At 37.2% G+C, this 20115-nt stretch overlaps 1 pseudogene across 1 annotated transcript; it reads left to right on the top strand.

Moving 5' to 3' along the window:
* The first annotated feature begins 15514 nt into the window (after positions 1 to 15514).
* On the top strand, positions 15515 to 19531 carry LOC149244449 (ABC transporter C family member 10-like; annotated as a pseudogene). The gene is made up of 11 exons (XR_016246053.1): positions 15515 to 15628; positions 15769 to 16154; positions 16293 to 16379; positions 16560 to 17165; positions 17286 to 17450; positions 17554 to 17848; positions 17956 to 18170; positions 18267 to 18569; positions 18668 to 18731; positions 18848 to 19087; positions 19242 to 19531. The product of XR_016246053.1 is annotated as an ABC transporter C family member 10-like (transcript).
* Positions 19532 to 20115: the final 584 nt, after the last annotated feature.

Raw genomic sequence — 20115 nt, forward strand, 5'->3', positions numbered from 1 at the left:
CCAACCAAAAAATCCCTACACTATTGGCCGTTTTGGCAACAACTCGTGTAGCGCAGGTTGTAGTCTCACCTGAAGCATTATGGGGGGATGAAAGAACCAAGTTTCTACATCTAGAGACTAATGTGATGTATTTTAGCGCCTCAGATCTTCCTTCGGGCAGATCGATGCAATCCTAGGACATGTTACTGCAACTCTGCTAAAACAACCTTCAAACCTTCGCAAAGGTCTACGATCAGTCTTTACGGACCCTTAACAATCAATTTATCCACTTACGGGTATAAGAGAACAACCCTAGATTAGTTTTCTCACAGATCTACTTAAGCTATTATTAAACATAGCAGAATTCATCAAAGTCTTCGCAAAAGTACTTAACAGGCATTGCGTGCATTTATTAAGACTTATTAAAGGGAATTGCGCAACATTCAATCAATATTCCATAAAACACATTAGTCATCGACATCATATACTATTAACAACAGTAAATAGAAATATGCAAGAATGCTTCGAAAACTGTCTTTATTGATCTTCAGTTTGGGATTACATACTCAAAACTACCCTGCGCACTTAGCTGCAGAGCCTTTCTTCTCCTATCTGACCCACTTCTTCTTGCTATCACTTCTCTTCTATCTACCCATTGCTTATCATAGACATGCCTTAGACTCTCTAAGACACACCTATTTATAGCATTTCTCATACAATCCCATGGTCCATGGACCATGGATGGATCTCAAAACCGACTCAAAATTTACATAAAATAAGGGGCTAAACCACATTGAATCTTAATCATCTACGCACTCTGCATCCACAAAATCGCGAACACTTTACATTATTTACAAGATGTATAAAAACTTTGGTTATCTTAACCTCAAAACTGACCCAGGGGACCCCATCCCAACAATGACTCATGAATAAGAGGAAGAAATGCAACGTGATATATCAAAATTACGAGACCAACTGGAACAAATTTCACTCTCACAAAAGGTAACATAAGCTAAGATTGATGGTTTGAAGAAAGGTGTGGAAACTAAGATGAATGGTGTGGAAGCTAAGATAAATGGCATGGAAGTTAAGATGGATGGTATAGAAGAAAAACTGAAAGGTGACAGGGAAGATTTGAAGATCAATTTGACTAAGTTGCTACAAGAAATGTTTAATAATGGTGAAAGGGTAGTAAAGGAAACTCATGATGAGAACAAAAGAAATGTTAATCATGATTTCATAGAATCTAATGTTGGATTGAAGAACCACCATGTTCCAAAGATCGATATGAGGAAATTTGATGGCGAGGATCCCGTAACATGGATACTACAGATGGAGCAATATTTAGATCTCCATAATGTGAAAAACACACAAAAGGTACGCATTGCAACTTTATATTTGGAACAAAATCAATTTGTGTGGTATCCATGGCTTTGCTCTCGTAAAAAAATTGTCACTTGGACAATTTTTACGGAAGAAATGATAGCACATTATGAGGATAAAAAAAGCAACACTTTTTTTAGCCAATTGATAAACCTCAAACAAAAGGGTTCAATGATGGAGCACATTGAGGACTTAAAAAAATTGAATATAAGGGTAAAATATATTCCAGAGGTGCATAGGATTGATGTGTTCATATGGATTTTAAAGGATAACAACCAGCATGAGGTTCTCCCTAGGGAACCTGACTCATTAGAGAAGGCATTCGGGTTGGCAAGAAAAATGGAAAGCAAAATTATGGAAACAAGGAAGCCTACCACTCACAACTATATGGAAGTGTTGTTTCCCCTAGCATTCCACAACCTACAAGGTTGACACCCCAACAATTGGAAGAAAAAAAAGAAAAAGGGCTTTGTTACAATTGTGATAGCAAATACACTAAGGGTCATAAGTGTGCTCAGAAGAAATTATTTTACATAGATTGTGAAAAGGAGGAAGAAAAGGAACAAGAAATGTCAAAAGAAGAGGATATACACTAGGAACAAACCATAGAGGAAGAATAAATGAATCCGACCATATCTTGTAATGCATTGGCCGGAATTACCACTCCTCAAACTATCAAGATAGAAGGACATATCAAGAAGAAAAAGGTAATAGTGTTGATTGATTCAGGCAGTACCCATAATTTTATTCATTGTAAGATATCGAATGAATTGAATTGCTTCCTATATCCAGCACTAGAGTGTCAAGTGATGGTTGCAAGTGGAGGAACCATAAATTGCTTTGGAAAGTACCCAATGCTTTCCATTCCAATGGGTGGTGCTGATGTTGTACTAGGAGTCCAATGGCTACAATCCTTGGGTGCAATAGCTTTTAACTTTCAAAAAAATTTCATGAAATTTTCTTCAGAAGGAAGGAAGTTGAATGAAGAGGTATCACAGGGAAACCAGGAAATATAATCAACTCTAATGGAATGACAAATCTTCTAAAGAAAGAAAAATGAGGCATAATTGCACAATTATGTTCGCTAGAGGTTCCCACATCGAAATCATCTATTTCTCCAGATATCCAAAAAGTCTTGGACAATCATTCCAAGGTATTTGGGACTCCCAAAGTTCTCCCACCTATTCGTGGTCATGATCATGCTTTCCATTTGATTCTAGGAAGTGTTCCTCCAAACATCATGCCTTACAGATATCCATATGCCCAAAAGAGTGAAATTGAATGTATGGTTGCATAAATTCTAGAGGCTGGTATAATTCAACCTAGTCAAAGTTCTTTCTCTACTCCAGTAGTGTTGGTGCAAAAGAAGGATGGATCATGGCACATGTGTCCAGATTATAGGGAGCTCAAAAAGCTCATTATTAAAGATAAATTTCCCATTCTTTTCATTGATGAACTATTGGATGAATTGCATGGATCAATTTACTTCACCAAGTTGGATCGTCATTCAGGATATCATCAAATCAGAATGAACATTGAAGACATTCCGAAAACAACATTTAGAATTCATGAGGGTCATTATGAATTTTTGGTCATGCCTCTTGGCCTTACCAATGCACCTTCTACATTTCGAGGTTTGATGAATTCCATTTTCAAACCCACCCTTAGAAAATTTTTGTTAGTATTTTTTGATGATATACTAATCTATAGCAAGTCTTGGAAGGATCATCTTCAACATGTTGATAGGGTGCTAAAACTATTGGAGGAGAAACAATTATATGCAAAAGCTCCAAATGTTTCTTTGGAGTACAAGAGGTGGAATATTTGGGTCATATTGTATATCATGAAGGTGTTAAGGTAGACCCTAGCAAAATTAAAGCCATTAAGGAATGGAAAATACCCACATCCATAAAGAATTTGAGGGGATTTCTCGAGTTGATAGGGTATTATCACAAATTTGTTAAGAATTGTGGGAGAATAGCAGCACCTCTAACAACATTATTGAAGGAAGATGCATTTTTATGGACTCCAGAAGCAACGAAGGCCTTTGAACATCTTAAAGAGGCAATGTGCCAAGAAATGGTATTAGCTACACCGGACTTCACAAAAACCTTTAGTGTGGAATGTGATGCCTCAGGAAATAGAATTGGTGTTGTTTTAATGCAAGAAGAAAGACCCATTGCTTTCGAAATTCGTCCAATCAAAGGAAAGTATTTACATAAAGCTATTTATGAGAAGGAAATGTTGGCAATACTACATGCACTTAAGAAATGGCGACCCTACCTAATGGGAAGACACTTCAAGGTAAAAACGGATCATGATAGTCTTAAATAATTTTTAGGACAAAGATTATCTTCAAAAGAGCAGCAAAAATGGGTCACAAAGATGTTGGGTTATGACTTTGAAATCATCCAAAAAAAGGGAAGAAAAATGTTGTGGCAGAAGCACTCTCAAGAAAGGATAAGGACGCGGAAGCATTGCTTTGTGCCATTTCTATTATCCAACCAGATTGGATAAATGAAGCAAGGGATGAATGGAAGAATGACAAAGAAGTGCGGGAACTCATTCAAAAGTTACAACAAGATCCCAATACATCTGATACATTTAGCTGGAAAAATGATTCGTTATGGTACAAAGATCACTTATACCTATGTCAGAATTCCCAACTCAAACAAAAGATTCTTATGGAATTACACGCCTCTCCCTTAGGAGGGCACTCAGGATTTTAAAAACTTACCACAGGGTTAAGAAGGAATGTTTTTGGGATGGCCTTAAATATGATATTCAAAAGTTTGTGGCAGAATGTTTGGTTTTCCAATAAAATAAATTTGAAACAATTAAGACCCCGGGTCTATTACAACCTTTATCCATTCCAAGTCAACGTTTGGAGGAGGTTTCAATGGATTTTATCACAGGTTTACCCAAGTCCGAAGGAAAGAGTGTCATCATGGTGGTAGTTGACATACTTACCAAGTACGCACACTTTTGTGCATTATCTCATTCATTTAAAGCCACTACAATTTATACTGCATTTATGGAAACAATTCAAAAGCTACATGGAAACCCAAAGATTATTGTAAGCGCAGAGATCCCATTTTCACTGGAAATTTTTGGACATATTTATTTTCTTGTCTTGGTACTTAGTTAGCTCATAGCTCATCTTATCATCCTCAATCTGATGGGAAAACTGAGATAGTAAACAAATGTTTGGAAGGATATCTTCGTTGCTTTGTATCTGATAAACAAACATAATGGGTCAAACAGTTGCCTCTGGATGAATGGTGGTATAAAACTTCCTTCCATAGTGTAGCAAAAATGACCCCATTTATGGCACTTTATGGATATCACCTATTGTCTATCATATCATATTTAAGAGAAAATTATAAGGTTCAAGCAGTGGAAGATCACATCGAGCATCATCAACAAGTTCTCCAACTCTTAAAGGATAACCTAACTTTGGCACTGTTAGGTCCCTATACTACTAGTGTAACCCCTTATTGTTATTAGTACAACCCAATTATTATATTTTTGTGCCCATGTAGTCCCCATATTGTTATTATTGTGCCCCATAGAAGCCCACTATTGTTATTATTGCGCTCTTACATTATTATTGTTATGTCGGCTCTGATTATATTATGACCCCTTAGACTCCTATATATAGAGAGGAGGTATTGTCATTTGTATCATCTAAGAATTGTTCATTTGTGTAATGTAAAGGAGGTTGTCCCCTCGAAGAGGCTTATTTATAAGGCGTTGATCTATCTTTTCTATCTTTTTGTGAGCTGGTTTCAAAACATTTTGTATCAGAGCTTTGGATTCTAGGGTTTTGCTGCTCCAAACAGGTCATCATGGAATTTTCACTATAATTTTATTGCTACGAAGTTTCAGAAGCTAAAACAAAAACCATTTGAGCTGAAATCGTTCTGAACCTCAGGTCCGAATTTCAGATCTTGTCTCGCTATATTTTCGAAGATATGATCTGAGGAAGTTAGGGTTTTTGCAAGCTCCAAACTTCAATCGCAAATTGTACATCGTGGAATTTTGGCTATAATTTGTTTTCTACGAAGGTTCAGACTCTGGAATTAAAACCCATTTGAGCCGCAATCGTGGTGCAGCTCGGACCCAAATTTAAAATCTTGTTTCACTATATTTTTGGATATATAGTTCAATACATTTAGGGTTTTTGCAGGTTCTCGAATTACATCCCAAACAAGTGACCTGGGGAAAATTGTCATAACTCTCACTCGGAGCATATGATTCAAAGTTTGTAAAAAGTGACAAAAATAAGACGGATGGTGTTTTGTTGGGTATTAGTTTCGAAACCTAAGGTTGAAACAATGACACGTGGCACATTGTAAAAATTCGCTCTACTGAACTAGTCTATAATTAGGTCATCGCGGGAGATTGGACATAACTCTTTCTTCGGGAATCCAATTACGATTAGACTTGTGGGGTTAGAAAGAGGACTCAGATGGTTACTGCAAGACTTAATTTCGAAACTTGGAGATCTGAAATTACAAAGTTACAGTCGTTTCAAGATCAATCTCCTAAAATCAACAAGGTGATATGAGGAAGTTTGATGCAAGGATCCAGTAAATTGGATACTACAGATGGAGCAATATTTTGATCTACATGAGGTGAAACTATTACAAAAGGTACATATTGCATCTTCATATTTAGAACCGGATCAATTTTTATGGTATAAAGGGCTTTGTTCTCATATACCACTTGCTATATGGTCAATTTTTAAGGAGGAAATGATAGCACATTATGTGGATACAAAGAGAAACACCTTCTTTAGCCAATTGATAAATCTCAAGCAAAAGTGTTCAATGGCAGAGCATATTGAGGAATTTCAAAAATTGAATATAAGGTAAAATGATATTCCAGAGAAGCAGAGGATTGATGTCTCCATAGGGACTTTAAAGGATAACATTCAACATGAGGTTCATCTTTGGGAACTTGATTCATTGGAGAGGTAATTCAGGTTGGCAAGAAAAGTGGAAATCAAAATTATGACACAAGGAAGTCTATCCCTCACAACTATAAAGATGCAAGTGTTGTTTCTCCTAACTTTCCACAACCTATAAGGTTGACACCACAATAATTGGAAGAAAAAAGAGCAAAAGGGCTTTGTTACAATTGTGAAAACAAATACACTAAAGGTCATAAGTGTGTTGAGAAGAAATTATTTTACATAGATTATGAAGAGGAGGAAGAAAATCATCAAGAAACATCAAAACAAGAGGATATACACCAGGAACCAACCCTAGAGAAAGAAGAAATGAATCCAACCATATCTTGTAAATCATTGGCAAGAATTACCACTCCTCAAACTCTCAAGATAGAAGGACATATCAAGAAGAAAAAGGTTCAAGAAGTGAAAGTTCACATCGAGAAAGAAGAAATGAATCCTACCATATCTTGTAATGCATTGGCCAGAATTACCACTCCTCAAACTATCAAGATAGAAGGACATATCAAGAAGAAAAATGCTCAAGAAGTGAAAGATTGCATCGAGCATCAAGAAATGAATCCGACCATATCTTGTAATGCATTGGAAGGAATTACCACTCCTCAAACTCTCAAGATAGAAGGACATATCAAGAAGAAAAAGGTTCAAGCAGTGAAATATCAAATCGAGCATCAACAACAAGTTCTCCAACTTTTAAAGGATAACACCACTTTGGTGCAGAATCGAGCGAAACAAGAGGTAGATCAACATCGCAGTGAAAGAAGTTTTGATGTATGTGATTGAGTATTTTTACGGCTACATCTCAAGCAAGCTATTTATGAGAAGGAAATGTTGGCAATACTACATGCACTTAAGAAATGACGACCTTACCTAATGGGAAGACACTTCAAGGTAAAAATGGTTCATGATAGTCTAAAATACTTTTTAGAACAAAGATTATATTTAGAAGAACAAAACAAATGGGTCACAAATATGTTGGGTTATGGCTTTGAAATCATCTACAAAAAAGGGAAGCAAAATGTTGTTGCAGATGCACTCTTAAGAAAGGATGAGGATGTGGAAACATTGTTTTGTGCTATTTCTATTATCCATCTAGATTGGATAAACGAAGCAAGAGATGAATGAAAGAAGGACGAAGAAGTGCGGCCACTCATTCAAAAGTTGCAGAAAATCTCAGTTCAAACAATATTGCCAAAACTTGACAAGAAAGGAAAAATCATATTGGAACCTGGAGTAGTCACAAAAACAAGAACCCGACAGCTACGAAATCGATCAATTTCAGACTATCTCATCAAGTGGAAGAACTTACCCGCAGAAGATTCCACATGTGAGGATAAAAATTTTATACAAAAGAATCAAGAACTACTCAAGCGTTGAGGACAACACTTTTTGAAGGAGAGGGGCATGTTAGGTCCCTATACTACTAGTGTAACCCCTTATTGTTATTAGTACAACCCCCTTATTATATTGTTGTGCCCATGTAGTCCCCATATTGTTATTATTGTACCCCGTAGAAGCCCACTATTGTTATTATTGTGCCCTTACATTATTATTGTTATGTCAGCTCTGATTATATTGTGACCCCTTAGACTCCTATATATAGAAAGGAGATCTTGTCATTTGTATCAGCTACGAATTTTTCATTTATGTAATGTAAAGGAGCTTGCCCCCTCGAAGAGGATTATTTCTAAGGTGTTGATTTATCTTTCCTATCTTCTTGTGAGCTGGTTTCATAACAGGCACATAATAGAATGAAACAATAGGCAGATCAACATCGCAGCGAAAGAAGTTTTGATGTAGGTGACTGGGCATTTCTACGGCTACAACCATATAAACAAATGTCCCTCAAGTAAGATAAGAAGGATAATAAATTATCAACAAAGTATTATGGTTCGTACAAGGTGTTGCAAAAGATTGACACTATGGCATAGAAATTGGAGCTTCCTACAACTTCCCGAGTGCACCCAGTTTTCCATGTTTCATGCTTAAAGAAGGTTATTGGTGACAAGCTCCCAATTCAAACAATATTGCCAGAACTTGACGAGGAAGGAAAAATCATATCGGAACCTGAAGCAGTCACAGAAACAAGAACTCGACAGCTACAAAATCGATCAATTTCAGAGTATCTTATCAAGTGGAAGAACTTACCCATTGAAGATTCCACATGGGAAGATGAAAATTTTATACAGAAGCATCCAAAGCTACTCAAGCGTTGAGGACAACACTTTTTTCAAGGAGAGGGGCATGTTAGGTCCCTATAATACTAGTGATTCCCCCATTACTATTGTCATTATAGACCTTATTGTTATTGTTGTTCCCCTATTGTCCCCATATTGTTATTATTGTGCCCCATAGAAGCCCACTATTGTTATTGTTGTGCCCTTATATTATTATTGTTATGTTGCCTTTGATTATAGTTTGACCTCTTAGACTCCTATATATAGAAAAGAGGTTTTGTCATTTGTATCATCCAATAATTGTTCATTTGTGTAATGTAAAGGAGGTTACCCCCTTAAAGAGGCTGATTTTGAAGTTGTTGATCTATCTTTTCTATCTTTTTGTGAGCTGGTTTCTTAACAATTATTATCCATATATCCATATAAAATATAAATATATTTCATATATTTCTCTCTCTCTCTCTCTCTCTCTCTCTCTCACACACATATGAAATATATTTATATTTTATATGGATATATGGATAATATACACTATTTAAACTCTAAAACAAGGCAAAGTGAACCCACTAACAATATTCCCAATAACAATTTCATGCTAAATGAACCCATAAACTTTAAGAAATGAGCTAACATCTTTCTAGATATATTATCATTTGAGGGTATTACCTTTGCTGTGACATAACATATTGAAATATTGAAGTATTGACATGAAAAATAAAATATAGTTGTTTTTCCATGTTTGCATCGCAAATAACATAACATGATAACATCATTAGCTTAGTAACTCAACATCAACATTAATGGAAACATATTGTTGGACACCTAATCCTCAATGGGTTAGTGTGGAAGCTGAATGGACAAAAGGAGTCCAAGAGACCTTGGGATGTGGAACCCAACGGTCAAACCATGCACTATAAATGTATATCCCTTGTTAATAAAAAATGTACTCTCATGTTTTATCTTTCATATTTTTTGCTGCCATGTGTGTGTTTAACATGGTATCAGAGCAGGCGTATTCCTGCCTTGCATAATTTCTTTGAGCCATTTGTTTTATGGCCTTTATGTGCAGATCATTTCTGCCATCAATTCTGCATTTCATGAATATTTTCTTATGAATATTTTCTTAGCAAAATTCTAGCTGCCACCTCTGTCTATCAGGTCTGCTACTTACATGCACCAAGCCGTTTCATCTCATTATGTCTCTTCCATTCTGAATCTGCTAAGTCGTAATAATCTGCTCTCTGGGTGATAATGGGTAATGCTTGGTATTCCCATCGAATACTTGCTCCTACAGTGTTGTCAATGTTCCATTAGTGTTCCTTTTCCAGCTACTCTACTCAACGTCTCTCTGACTTCTGTTGCTCGGACAACACCAAAATTCTCCTTGCCACCCTAACGTATCTGACAGTTCTGCCTGATTCTCTCTGTGTCAAATCAATACCCATTTTTGCATTGAGCGCACTTCAAAGATGTAGCAACACCCTTTCAGGTTTACTCTTGTTCCAGAAGAATCGAGAGGACGTAGTTATGAGTTTATCTTGGCCTAGATTGTATGAACGTTGGTATTAATGCTCCCTCGGCCCTCACAATCCACTGTCATAGTCCCATTACTCATGTTTCTCCCTCACTCCATTGTGTAGCTCCAGGAAAAGCATTAGCTCGTATTGTCATTCCAGCAAAGAATGCCCCAAGTTGTGTCGCTGAAACTGCTTCTTCATTTCTAAGCTCTCCTCTTGCTGATTGCAGGATGGTGTCAAGAACCTTAAATGCCTGTTGTTCATTGAGGGGTCTCGTCTGAGTAGGCCCGGTACAGATTCGAGCCTGGGCTTCCAGCACTGTGGGATTCGGCTTAAACTTAGTTACTGGGCGATAGTTTCCTGAAAGCTCTGGATTGCGATGCCCTGCTTCTAATTCATCTACTCCATACATATCCTCCTTCAATGAACTTGCATGAACAACAGCTCTATAGCTTGATCTGCCCTTCTTTTCGGGCCCACCGGACGACATAATTGAAGATGAATACAACATTCTTCTGAATTGGCAGTTCCTGAGACAACCAAGAGAGTGAATGATGTCATCGTTACCATATTTGGGTATTTTCCATTCGCCATTTCCAGACTTGCGTATCGGTAGTCTGCTCGCTTCTTCCTTTCTAGGTTTCATTTGTGAAGCAGAAAACTTGCGGGGATTTATAAAACGCTTGGTATCAGATATCGAATTTCATGGTGGAGGTCAATCTGAGAAATGTAGGGTTGGCTCCCAGTGCTGTTCGGAGTAATTAATATAGTACATTGCAACGTCACAATGGACAAAGCTTTACTTCCTTCTTTATGAAATACAATCATAATTAATTTATCATCTGTTTTAATTGTATTTCTAGGAACGATGGCTTAATTCTCTTTTCATGGAGGAAAGGATGACTGGTATCCATTAACATAGAATTGCTACTTGCCTGTTAGAAATTGAACGCAGTTGACCATATCCAGCTCAAGTACAGGGTTGAATTGTGTCTTAAGTTTTATTTGATCATGTATGCCTCTGTAAAGAACATTTTATCTACTGAATTTATCTGGAAGTAATTTGGAAACTTTCTAGAAATTCCTGAGAAAGGGGAAATGTGTATCGGCTAGATTCAGCTGGCAATTTAAAGATTTGGAAGTTCATCTGAAATCCCAAGGTATACGCTTGCAAGCATTACAAAGTTATCAGAGATATACAGGATATTGCCCCTGTGGAAAGGAGATTCAATTCCCCTTTTTGCCATGCAGTCACATGAGTCTAGCCATTACACACTCATTCTTGAAACGAGACTTTACTGAATGTGTGAATATTTTGTTGCTGGAAAAAAAACACGTATTATTGCAATTTATTTAGTTGTATTTATGGCTAAAAGAGCTTCAAGTTCTTGGGATTTCCTTTTAGCAGAGGATGATGTCTATTCTTGACTTCAATAACCACTCAAATGCTTAATCTTTTGTGTATGATCCAAAGATACATTTTCCATGGAGGCTACAACTTTTCATGGATTTTGTAGCGTTGAAGAACAATAGCTGCAATGCATTTTCTTTATCATGTAATCTCTGTTTCTCACAATTTAATGTTCAATGACTTCATAAACAAGAAGGTGATTCGTTCATATTGGAATGTTAGGGAATTTTCCTTTGTGTGCAGTGGTGATGGTCTATGGCAACCACAAAGAACTGGTTGATACACAAACTGTTTGTTAAAATACTACAGTGGACCAAACCATACAAACTCAGGACTCTTTGTGGTTTTCTCTTAGTTATTCCGGTTGGGTTTCTTACAGTGGACTATTGTTTTCTTTGAAGAAAGTGGCAAGATCAGAGAATATTGATTATACCCTAGTCAAAGTATTTATATATGAGCATTCAAGTCCTGTCCATGACATGGTGATATAGTTGTTGAAGTTTTGATAGCCATCATTTCTGCTTTGAAAGTGAAGGAGTATTTGAAGGATCCAAGCAAGTTTTCAGTTGCTGCTACCCCGATGTGGCATTGTAAACTCATTATAGTGCATTGATTCCTTGATTTGACTTCTGCATAAAGAGTTTGGTGGGCTGATTGTAATCTTTTATGGAGAAAATTTTTGTCGGTTGTATTGTCAGAACATAATGTTGGTCATGAGTAAACTCTTATTTTTTATGTAATGGATTGTAATTGGTGCTTGCTAGTTGCACACTGATCATTTGCTGACATTTATAAAGGATATTGCTGTGTACTATGAGTGGGTATTACTTTTCTGCATTGAGTAGTAGTTGTGATCAGTTTTTAAGGTGTAAATCTAACATTGAAGAAAAAATGGCCAGAATCAATGAAGTATTAGAGTTCCTCAAAACTCTCATATTGTCTACTACTCATGATACATTAAAAGTCAGCAAAGTTTCTCTCACAAACATTTAGTTTTGTCTACAAAATGCACAAGAGAAAATTGATTTTTTGTAGCTCGAATCTCAGCTACAACAAGAAGAATTAAAACAGAGGAGTCATTCTGAACCTTTTTTGTTCAGAAGATTGAAACAGACTCCCATAAAGTAGCAGTTGTACATGCAGATGCAGAAACTCAGTCTGCACTTCCCAAGCCCATCATCAGACCTTGGGAATAGCTTGTCCACAACAAACACATAACTGGTCTCGAATATGAGAAGGACTTGTCCTTTCATATTCTAGACTACTCAAAGCCCATTCAATTTTATAGTGTTGGATTCATTCATGACAGTTCACCTGCGCCTCATGACAGTTCACCACCAGCTGTTCCAGATTCTGCCCCTCTTCCACAACAAAAACAAAAACAACAAATTGTAAAATGCCAACACTATGACCGAGTTGGCCATTTGAAAGATCACTGTTTCGATCTTCATCCATGTAAGCACTGTCATAAAACCACCCATTCTTCACACAGATGCTTCAAAAACAAACGTCCTGCAAGAACAAAGATTCATCTTGGATGGATCACTTCTTGGCAATGGACATCGACAGCCAAGAAGATATTCCAATCACATGTCAGAACTTGTTCCAGAGTATTGAACAATCTTGCAGTTGAGTTTTCTCCATCATCTCACCTTGTATCTGACAGGGGGGGAAATGATAGTCATCTACAAGCTTCAAAGTCACATCAAGCGAGCCTGAGCCACAACCTGCCACACCAATTTCAGAATTGTAGCCAAAGACAAAGATGCCCCTGAGCATGCCTTCAGTTGGTAATCTGGGACACTTCCTCTAGCAGAAGACTTCAGCTTCTTGCCAGCTTCGGAAGAATTCCAGGAACAAAATTGGGGACACTTCCTCTAGCAAAAGACTTCAACTTCTTGCCAGTTTTGGAAGAGTTCCAGGAATTTCATTAAGCATTCCAGAGTTGTTGGTCATCCTTAAACCATCACAGGTTGAGACTTCCCTTTTCAGGTTGAAGTTCTCCCTTTTATGCAGGGTGAGACCTCCCTTTCATGGTTGAAGGTTTCCCTCTTCAAAACAATAAGATCACTTCCTCTAGCAGAAGACTTCAACTTCTTGCCAGTTTTGGAAGAGTTTCGGAAACTGCACTAAGTGTTCCAGTGTTGGTGGTCATCCTTAAACCACCACCCTTTATGCCAACATTTCAGAGAGCACATTCAGCCTAGCGCTGCCATGCATTTTTCACATTTTGTATTACAGCTCTTTTCCTAGACTCATACATAACCCTTCGAATTAAGGGGGTGAATGTTGGACACCTAATCCTCAATGGGTTAGTGTGGAAGCCGAATAGACAAAAGGAGTCCAAGAGACCTTAGGATGTGGAACCCAACGGTCAAACCATGTACTATAAATGTATATCCCTTGTTAATAAAAAATGTACTCTCATGTTTTATCTTTCATATTTGTCGCTGCCATGTGTGTGTTTAACACATATGAATTATATTTCACATTAAAAGTGACATGTAAAAGTAACATGTTGTGATGTGCATTGCCACCAACATATCATGTGAAGACAATCATTAGCTTAGGTATTCAACACCAACACTAATAGAAACATATACATTATATTTTGCATGGAAATTAACATATTGTTATTTTTAAGGAGATTGGCATTAACTTGAGCTTTCAAATTGGAGATGACCATGAAATTTGAGATTTATCACTTGTGGAAATTGAACCTAATTAAATAGCATAACAATCACTTCTATCAACCACTTATTAACATAAATATTTAATAACTTAAATTTATTTACCTGATAAATTAAATAAATTATATCCATTTATCTAGATAAAACAAAATAAATAAAAAAAACATATATATATATATAATTTAAAATATTAAAATAACTCTAACCCATACATTGCGAAATTAAATAAAAATAATAATTAAAAATTTATCACAAATACTAAACCCACCTTCAAATAATTTAAATAAGTTTTGCTCCAAATCCACATATCATAGCTTGTAGTTCGAAAGTGGACCCACATTCTATGTGGTTGGACAGCCATTTTGATTGAATAACTTCTATCTTAAACGCATCGAGTGTGGCTTCTAGCTTGGAACTAGACCCACATCTACACGTGGCTAGAGAGGTTTACAATATAAATTCCCGTTACCCAATAGACATATAGGCGCTTTCCCATGTGAATTCCTCTTCCCACCAAATGCATGGGGTGTTTTACCTATGTGGCATTACCTAGTTTGTTTATTTGTTTTTATTTTTGTTTTCTTTGGACCAGGGTGAAATTTTGGTTTAGTAAAATTTTGGTTTAGTTTTAATGTTGAATTAAAAATATTTGTTTGATATATGTTTTTGGTGATAATTATATCGAAATTTATTTATCAAAGCCTTTCAAACTCACCAATATAGTTTATTATTAAAACAAAATAAACCAAAAAATAATTTAATTCATTAAATTTTAGAAAATTAGATATAAATTTTTAAAAAACTCCTTAAAATTAGGTTCAACTAATTAGGCCAATAGGCCTTCCTATACATCAACAATTGTCAACACTTTCACTCTCCTCCGTTGGATCAAGTGAGACACTTTCAACCGTTGATTTGAAGTGTCATAAACCGTTGATTTGAAGTGTCATCTGGCAAGCATGCACTGCACTTTCACTGCTTTTTCCAAATATTGATTAAGTTCCGAATTCTAATGTACATTGAACCTGGCCCTGTTATGCAAAAACTCTGATCCCCGCAAGCCCTCAGTCTTACTACAGAGAGTTCTTCTGCATCACTTTCATGATCGCCTTTGCTGTCAACGACGGCAAAACGAGCAGATCGCCCTAGCCTAGGCGGCGCAATTTGCAACGAAGGACAAGATCGCCTAGGCGGCGCAATTTGCAACGAAGGACAAGATCGCCTAGGCGGCGCAATTTGCAACGAAGGACAGGATCTTTGAGAAAAATTTTAATCTATTAGGTACTGGGGACGGAAACGATACTCCCCTGCTGCTGAAAGGACAGATTGTCTTCAAGTTTTATGCCAGCGGGCGCCGATATTGCCAGGGCTTGTTGGCGACCATGGAGCTTCAGAGCAGACATGATCTGATCTCGACGATGTATCATTCTATAGTGCCTTGTAAGGATGAGGTCAATATCGAGGTTTATATTAATGAGGATGGTATGGATGCTTTAGTATTTGCGCTGGCCAGGAAGAAGGCTGCCAAGAGTATGCACAAGGATACCAGGGATCTCCAACAGTATGCCAGCTTGCTTACGCCGCCTTCGAATCGGAAGTGGCTCAGCGAGGAGCTCGTTGGAATTTCCGAGTTTAGCCTAATATTATCAACCATTTAAATTGGTGTATTTTTTTCTCATTGTACTCAGCCCTGCCTCTGCAATTGCAAGTCTGTGGCACCCTCGCATATGTTTCTCAGACTGCATGGATTCAAACAAGAACGGTACGAGACAACATATTATTCGGACGCCACAAGGAGGAGCAGAAATATCAGGAGGTTATCTTAAAGTCTTCGTTGTACAAATATCTCCTGAATTTTTCCTTTGCTGATCTGACTGAAATAGGAGAAAGAGCTGTCAATCTCAGTGGTGGCCAGAAACAGCGGATACAGCTTGCGCGTGCTTTATATAAAGATTCTGGTATTTATCTTTTGGATGATCTTTCAGTGCTGTTGATGCTCATACTGCTACTAGCTTGTTTAAGGTTAATATGGTCATTTCCTTTTGATATAAAAGGTTTTGAAATTATTATGTAGCTGGTGCTAATTTTGTGCGTTGCAGCTTTCTATAGCAATGCTTTTCGTTTTTCTTAGCTTCCTAATAGACATATTTTGATGTGTAGGAATATATAACGGGAGCACTGTCAAAAAAGACAGTAATTCTTGTAACACACCAAGTTGATTTTCTCCCGGCATTTGATGCTATTATGGCTAGTAAACAGTTATCCTAGTCATGTGGAAGCTGTTTGCTTGCTTGGAAACATCCTTTTGGCAAAGTTTTCTGATGGATGGCACATTAAAATATTTTCTGCAACTTTGACATATAATTTAATGCTAATAGTTTTGACCTCTTTTTTTAATTTCTGCACTGAAGTTTCTCTCTTTTGCAGCTGATGTTGGACGGTGAGATTCATCAAGCCAGGCAATATCAGGAACTGTTATTCTCAAGTGAGGCATTTAGGGACCTTGTGAATGCAAACAAGAACACTGTTGGTTCCAATGAATTAGCAGCGACAAAGCCATCCACAAAAGATGAACCTGTCAAGGAAGAGAGAGATATTCAAAGCAGCAAGTCACAGACAGAAAAACTGATTTCAAATATAGCTTCTAACGGGGATCAGCTAGTTAAAAGGGAAGAGAAGGAAGTTGGGGACACCGGTCTGAAGCCATACATTGACTATTTGAAACAGAATAAATGTTTCTTATATTGTGTATGTGCTGGTCTTGGTCATCTTATATTCTTGATTGGGCAGATTTTAGGAAATACTTGGATGGCTGCTAAGTTGCAAAGTCCTCAAATCGGTGTATTAAGGTTAATAATAGTGTACTCAGCCATTCGGTTCACATCTATATTTTTCCTATTCCTTCGGTCACTTTTCACCGTTCTTTTGGGGCTTAATGCATCAACATCCTTCTTTTCTGAGCTTCTGACTTCTTTATTCCGAGCACCGATGGCATTCTTTGATGCAACTCCATCGGGAAGAGTTCTCAGCAGAGTAAACGTAATTACGATAGGCTTCATTCTTTACGTAATTAAGTCTTTGACAAAAAGTGAAATTTAACATACACAAGGGTAGAAAGCTACTGACATTTATCTTGTCGACCTCCTTTTCCAGGTTTCTTCAGATTTCAGCATTCTTGACGTAGACATTCCTTTCAGCTTTGTCATGTGCATGTCATCTACCATGATTGCTTACAGCAGTCTTGGAGTTGTGGTTGTTGTGACATGGCAAGTTTTGTTTGCAGCCATTCCATTGATTTATTTGGCCTTTCGACTCCAGGTAAATCGCTAATTCAGACAAGTTTCTTGAGAAGACTCTTTACCTGACTGCCAATATTGTGAGAGAAATTATAACTGATTTTTTGTTCATTCAATTTAATCAGAAATACTATTTTTCTTCTGCTAAAGAATTGATGAGACTGAATGGTACAACGAAATCACCTATTGCAAATCATTTTGGCGAGTCCATAGCAGGAACAATGACCATTAGGGCTTTCAGGGTTGAGGATCAGTTCTTCAAGAAGAACTTAGACCTTATTGACAAAAATTCGAGCCCCTTTTTCTACGGTTTCTCAGCAAATGAATGGTTGATCCAGCGTCTAGAGATGTTAAATGCAACTGTTATTTGCTCCTCTGCTCTTGCTATGGTTCTACTCCCAAAGGGCAGCTTCAATCCTGGTATGAAGTTGAACAATGAAACTAAATGTCAAATGTGGGAGATTTCTGCTGTTACTGGACACTTTTATACATAAGTTAATCATGCCTAACAAATTGAACTGGTGCAGGTTTCGTTGGGATGGCCCTATCTTATGGTCTATCATTGAACATATCGTTGGTTAAAAGGATTCAAAACCAATGTACACTTGCAAACTACATTGTTTCTGTAGAACGCATCAAACAATATATGCACATTCCTAGTGAGGCACCAGCCGTTATAGAAGATCACAGACCACCAGATAATTGGCCTTCACATGGGAAGGTGGAGTTACATGACTTGAAGGTATCTGAGTTGTGTTTTCTAAAAAGATGACTGTTCAAATTATAAATTTGAATGGTTAATGATGTTTTCAATCAAATATATTTGATACGTGTGCAGATTAGATATAGATCCAACAGTCCCATTGTTTTACGGTGCATTACATGTGCATTTGAAGGAGGGCAAAAGATTGGGATTGTTGGCCGAACGGGAAGTGGGAAAACCACTCTCATTAGTGCTATTTTTCGATTAGTTGAACTTGCAGGGGTAGAATCCATAGATGGTTTGGATATTACCTCTATTGGGCCTCATGATTTGCGGTCACGCCTTGGGATTATTCCTCAAGAGCCAACTCTTTTTCATGGAACTATTCGCTTCAACCTAGATCCATTATCTGAGCACTCAGAGTTAACAATTTGGGAAGTATGTAAATTCTATTCAACATAATCTCTAACTGAGTTTATCATATGTAGAATGAAAAAATAAATAATGCCATGAATTTATTTTCTGCTTTGATTAAGGTTCTGAACAAGTGTCAACTTGGAGACATTGTAAGAGGGAAGGTGGATGGCTTAGATGCACCTGGTTATTTTTGTAGTAAATATATATTTTTGAATGCAATAAAATTCTTTGACATGGCCATGAATTTGGCTGTTAGATTTGGAAGTTTTTTGTGGCTCTAAAAGATCAATAAAATGCAGTGGGGAGTGATGGAGAGAATTGGAGTGTTGGGCAAAGACAATTGTTTTGTTTGGGACGTGCATTGCTAAGGAAAAGTCGAATCCTTGTTCTAGATGAAGCAACAACATCAATAGACGATGCTACATATGCCATTCTCCAAACAATAATTAGAAAGGAATTTGCAGGTTGCACTGTAATTACTGTTGCACATAGGATACCTACTGTTATAGACAGTGACATGGTTGTTGCCATTAGTGATGGTAAGGCCCTATCATTCTATCTTATCTTTGTGTTGTATGCATGGATTGGTTTCATCTGAATTTGTTGTACTCGAGGAAATGGACGGTACTGTACTGAAAGTAGATCTATTCACCTGTATCTAATTTGAACTATTATGATCTTGAATTCATGCAGGTGAGATGGTGGAGTGTGATCATCCATTGAAACTGATGGAGAGAGAAGGATCGTTATTCAGGAGGCTGGTGACAGAGTATTGGTCCCACACATCAAATGCTCTTCTTCATGCAACAACCAATAATGAATAACCTTTCGATCTCTCCTCCTAGACCATAAGATCTTCGCTCGATGCTTTAATCCTTAGATGATGGGCTAATTGTACCATTAGTGACCTTACGTTGATGGTCGCTAAATTGATGTATTTTCTTGTCAGATAAGATCTCATTGTAACCTGCATTTTTTATGCACGAGCAGAAGTCTTCTTCTCTTTGTGATATTTTGATTTAGGGAATCTGGTTAGTTAGGAAGTTATGCCAGGGTGTCCTTAAGGGACAGATGTAGCAAATTTGTTAGGATTAGGTGGAAATAGCTTCTAGAAATAGGGACAGATGTAATTAGGGGAGACGACCAAGATAATGGAAATTAGGGCAAATAGAGAGGTAGGAGGGCTTCTGAGTTTGTAGAAATTATGTGTATGTTTGTCTGTACTAATGCAATTGCTGGCTTGAATGTAGCTCGTATTATCAACGAACCCACAGCTGCAGTAATAGCTTATGGCTTGGACAAGAAGGGTGGAGAGAAAAATATTGTTGTTTCTGATCTTGGCGGTGGCACGTTTGATGTCATTGTTCTGACTATTGACAACAGAGTTTTTGAGGGTTTGGCTACAAACGGTGATACCCATCTTTGAGGTAATCTGTCTGAACTCTGTCTGGCAGTTTTACATTACGAATTTGAATTTGAATACGTGCACTGTGGTTATCATTGACTTTTTTGGTTGGCTTTCGAGCAGAAATAAAATAAGACATTCAATGTGTTCCTTGTAATATAG

Source organism: Pinus tabuliformis, chromosome 8 (genome assembly GCF_031772625.1).
Source record: "Pinus tabuliformis cultivar Carrire ecotype Pingquan chromosome 8, CPIR1, whole genome shotgun sequence".
Lineage (NCBI taxonomy): Eukaryota > Viridiplantae > Streptophyta > Pinopsida > Pinales > Pinaceae > Pinus > Pinus tabuliformis.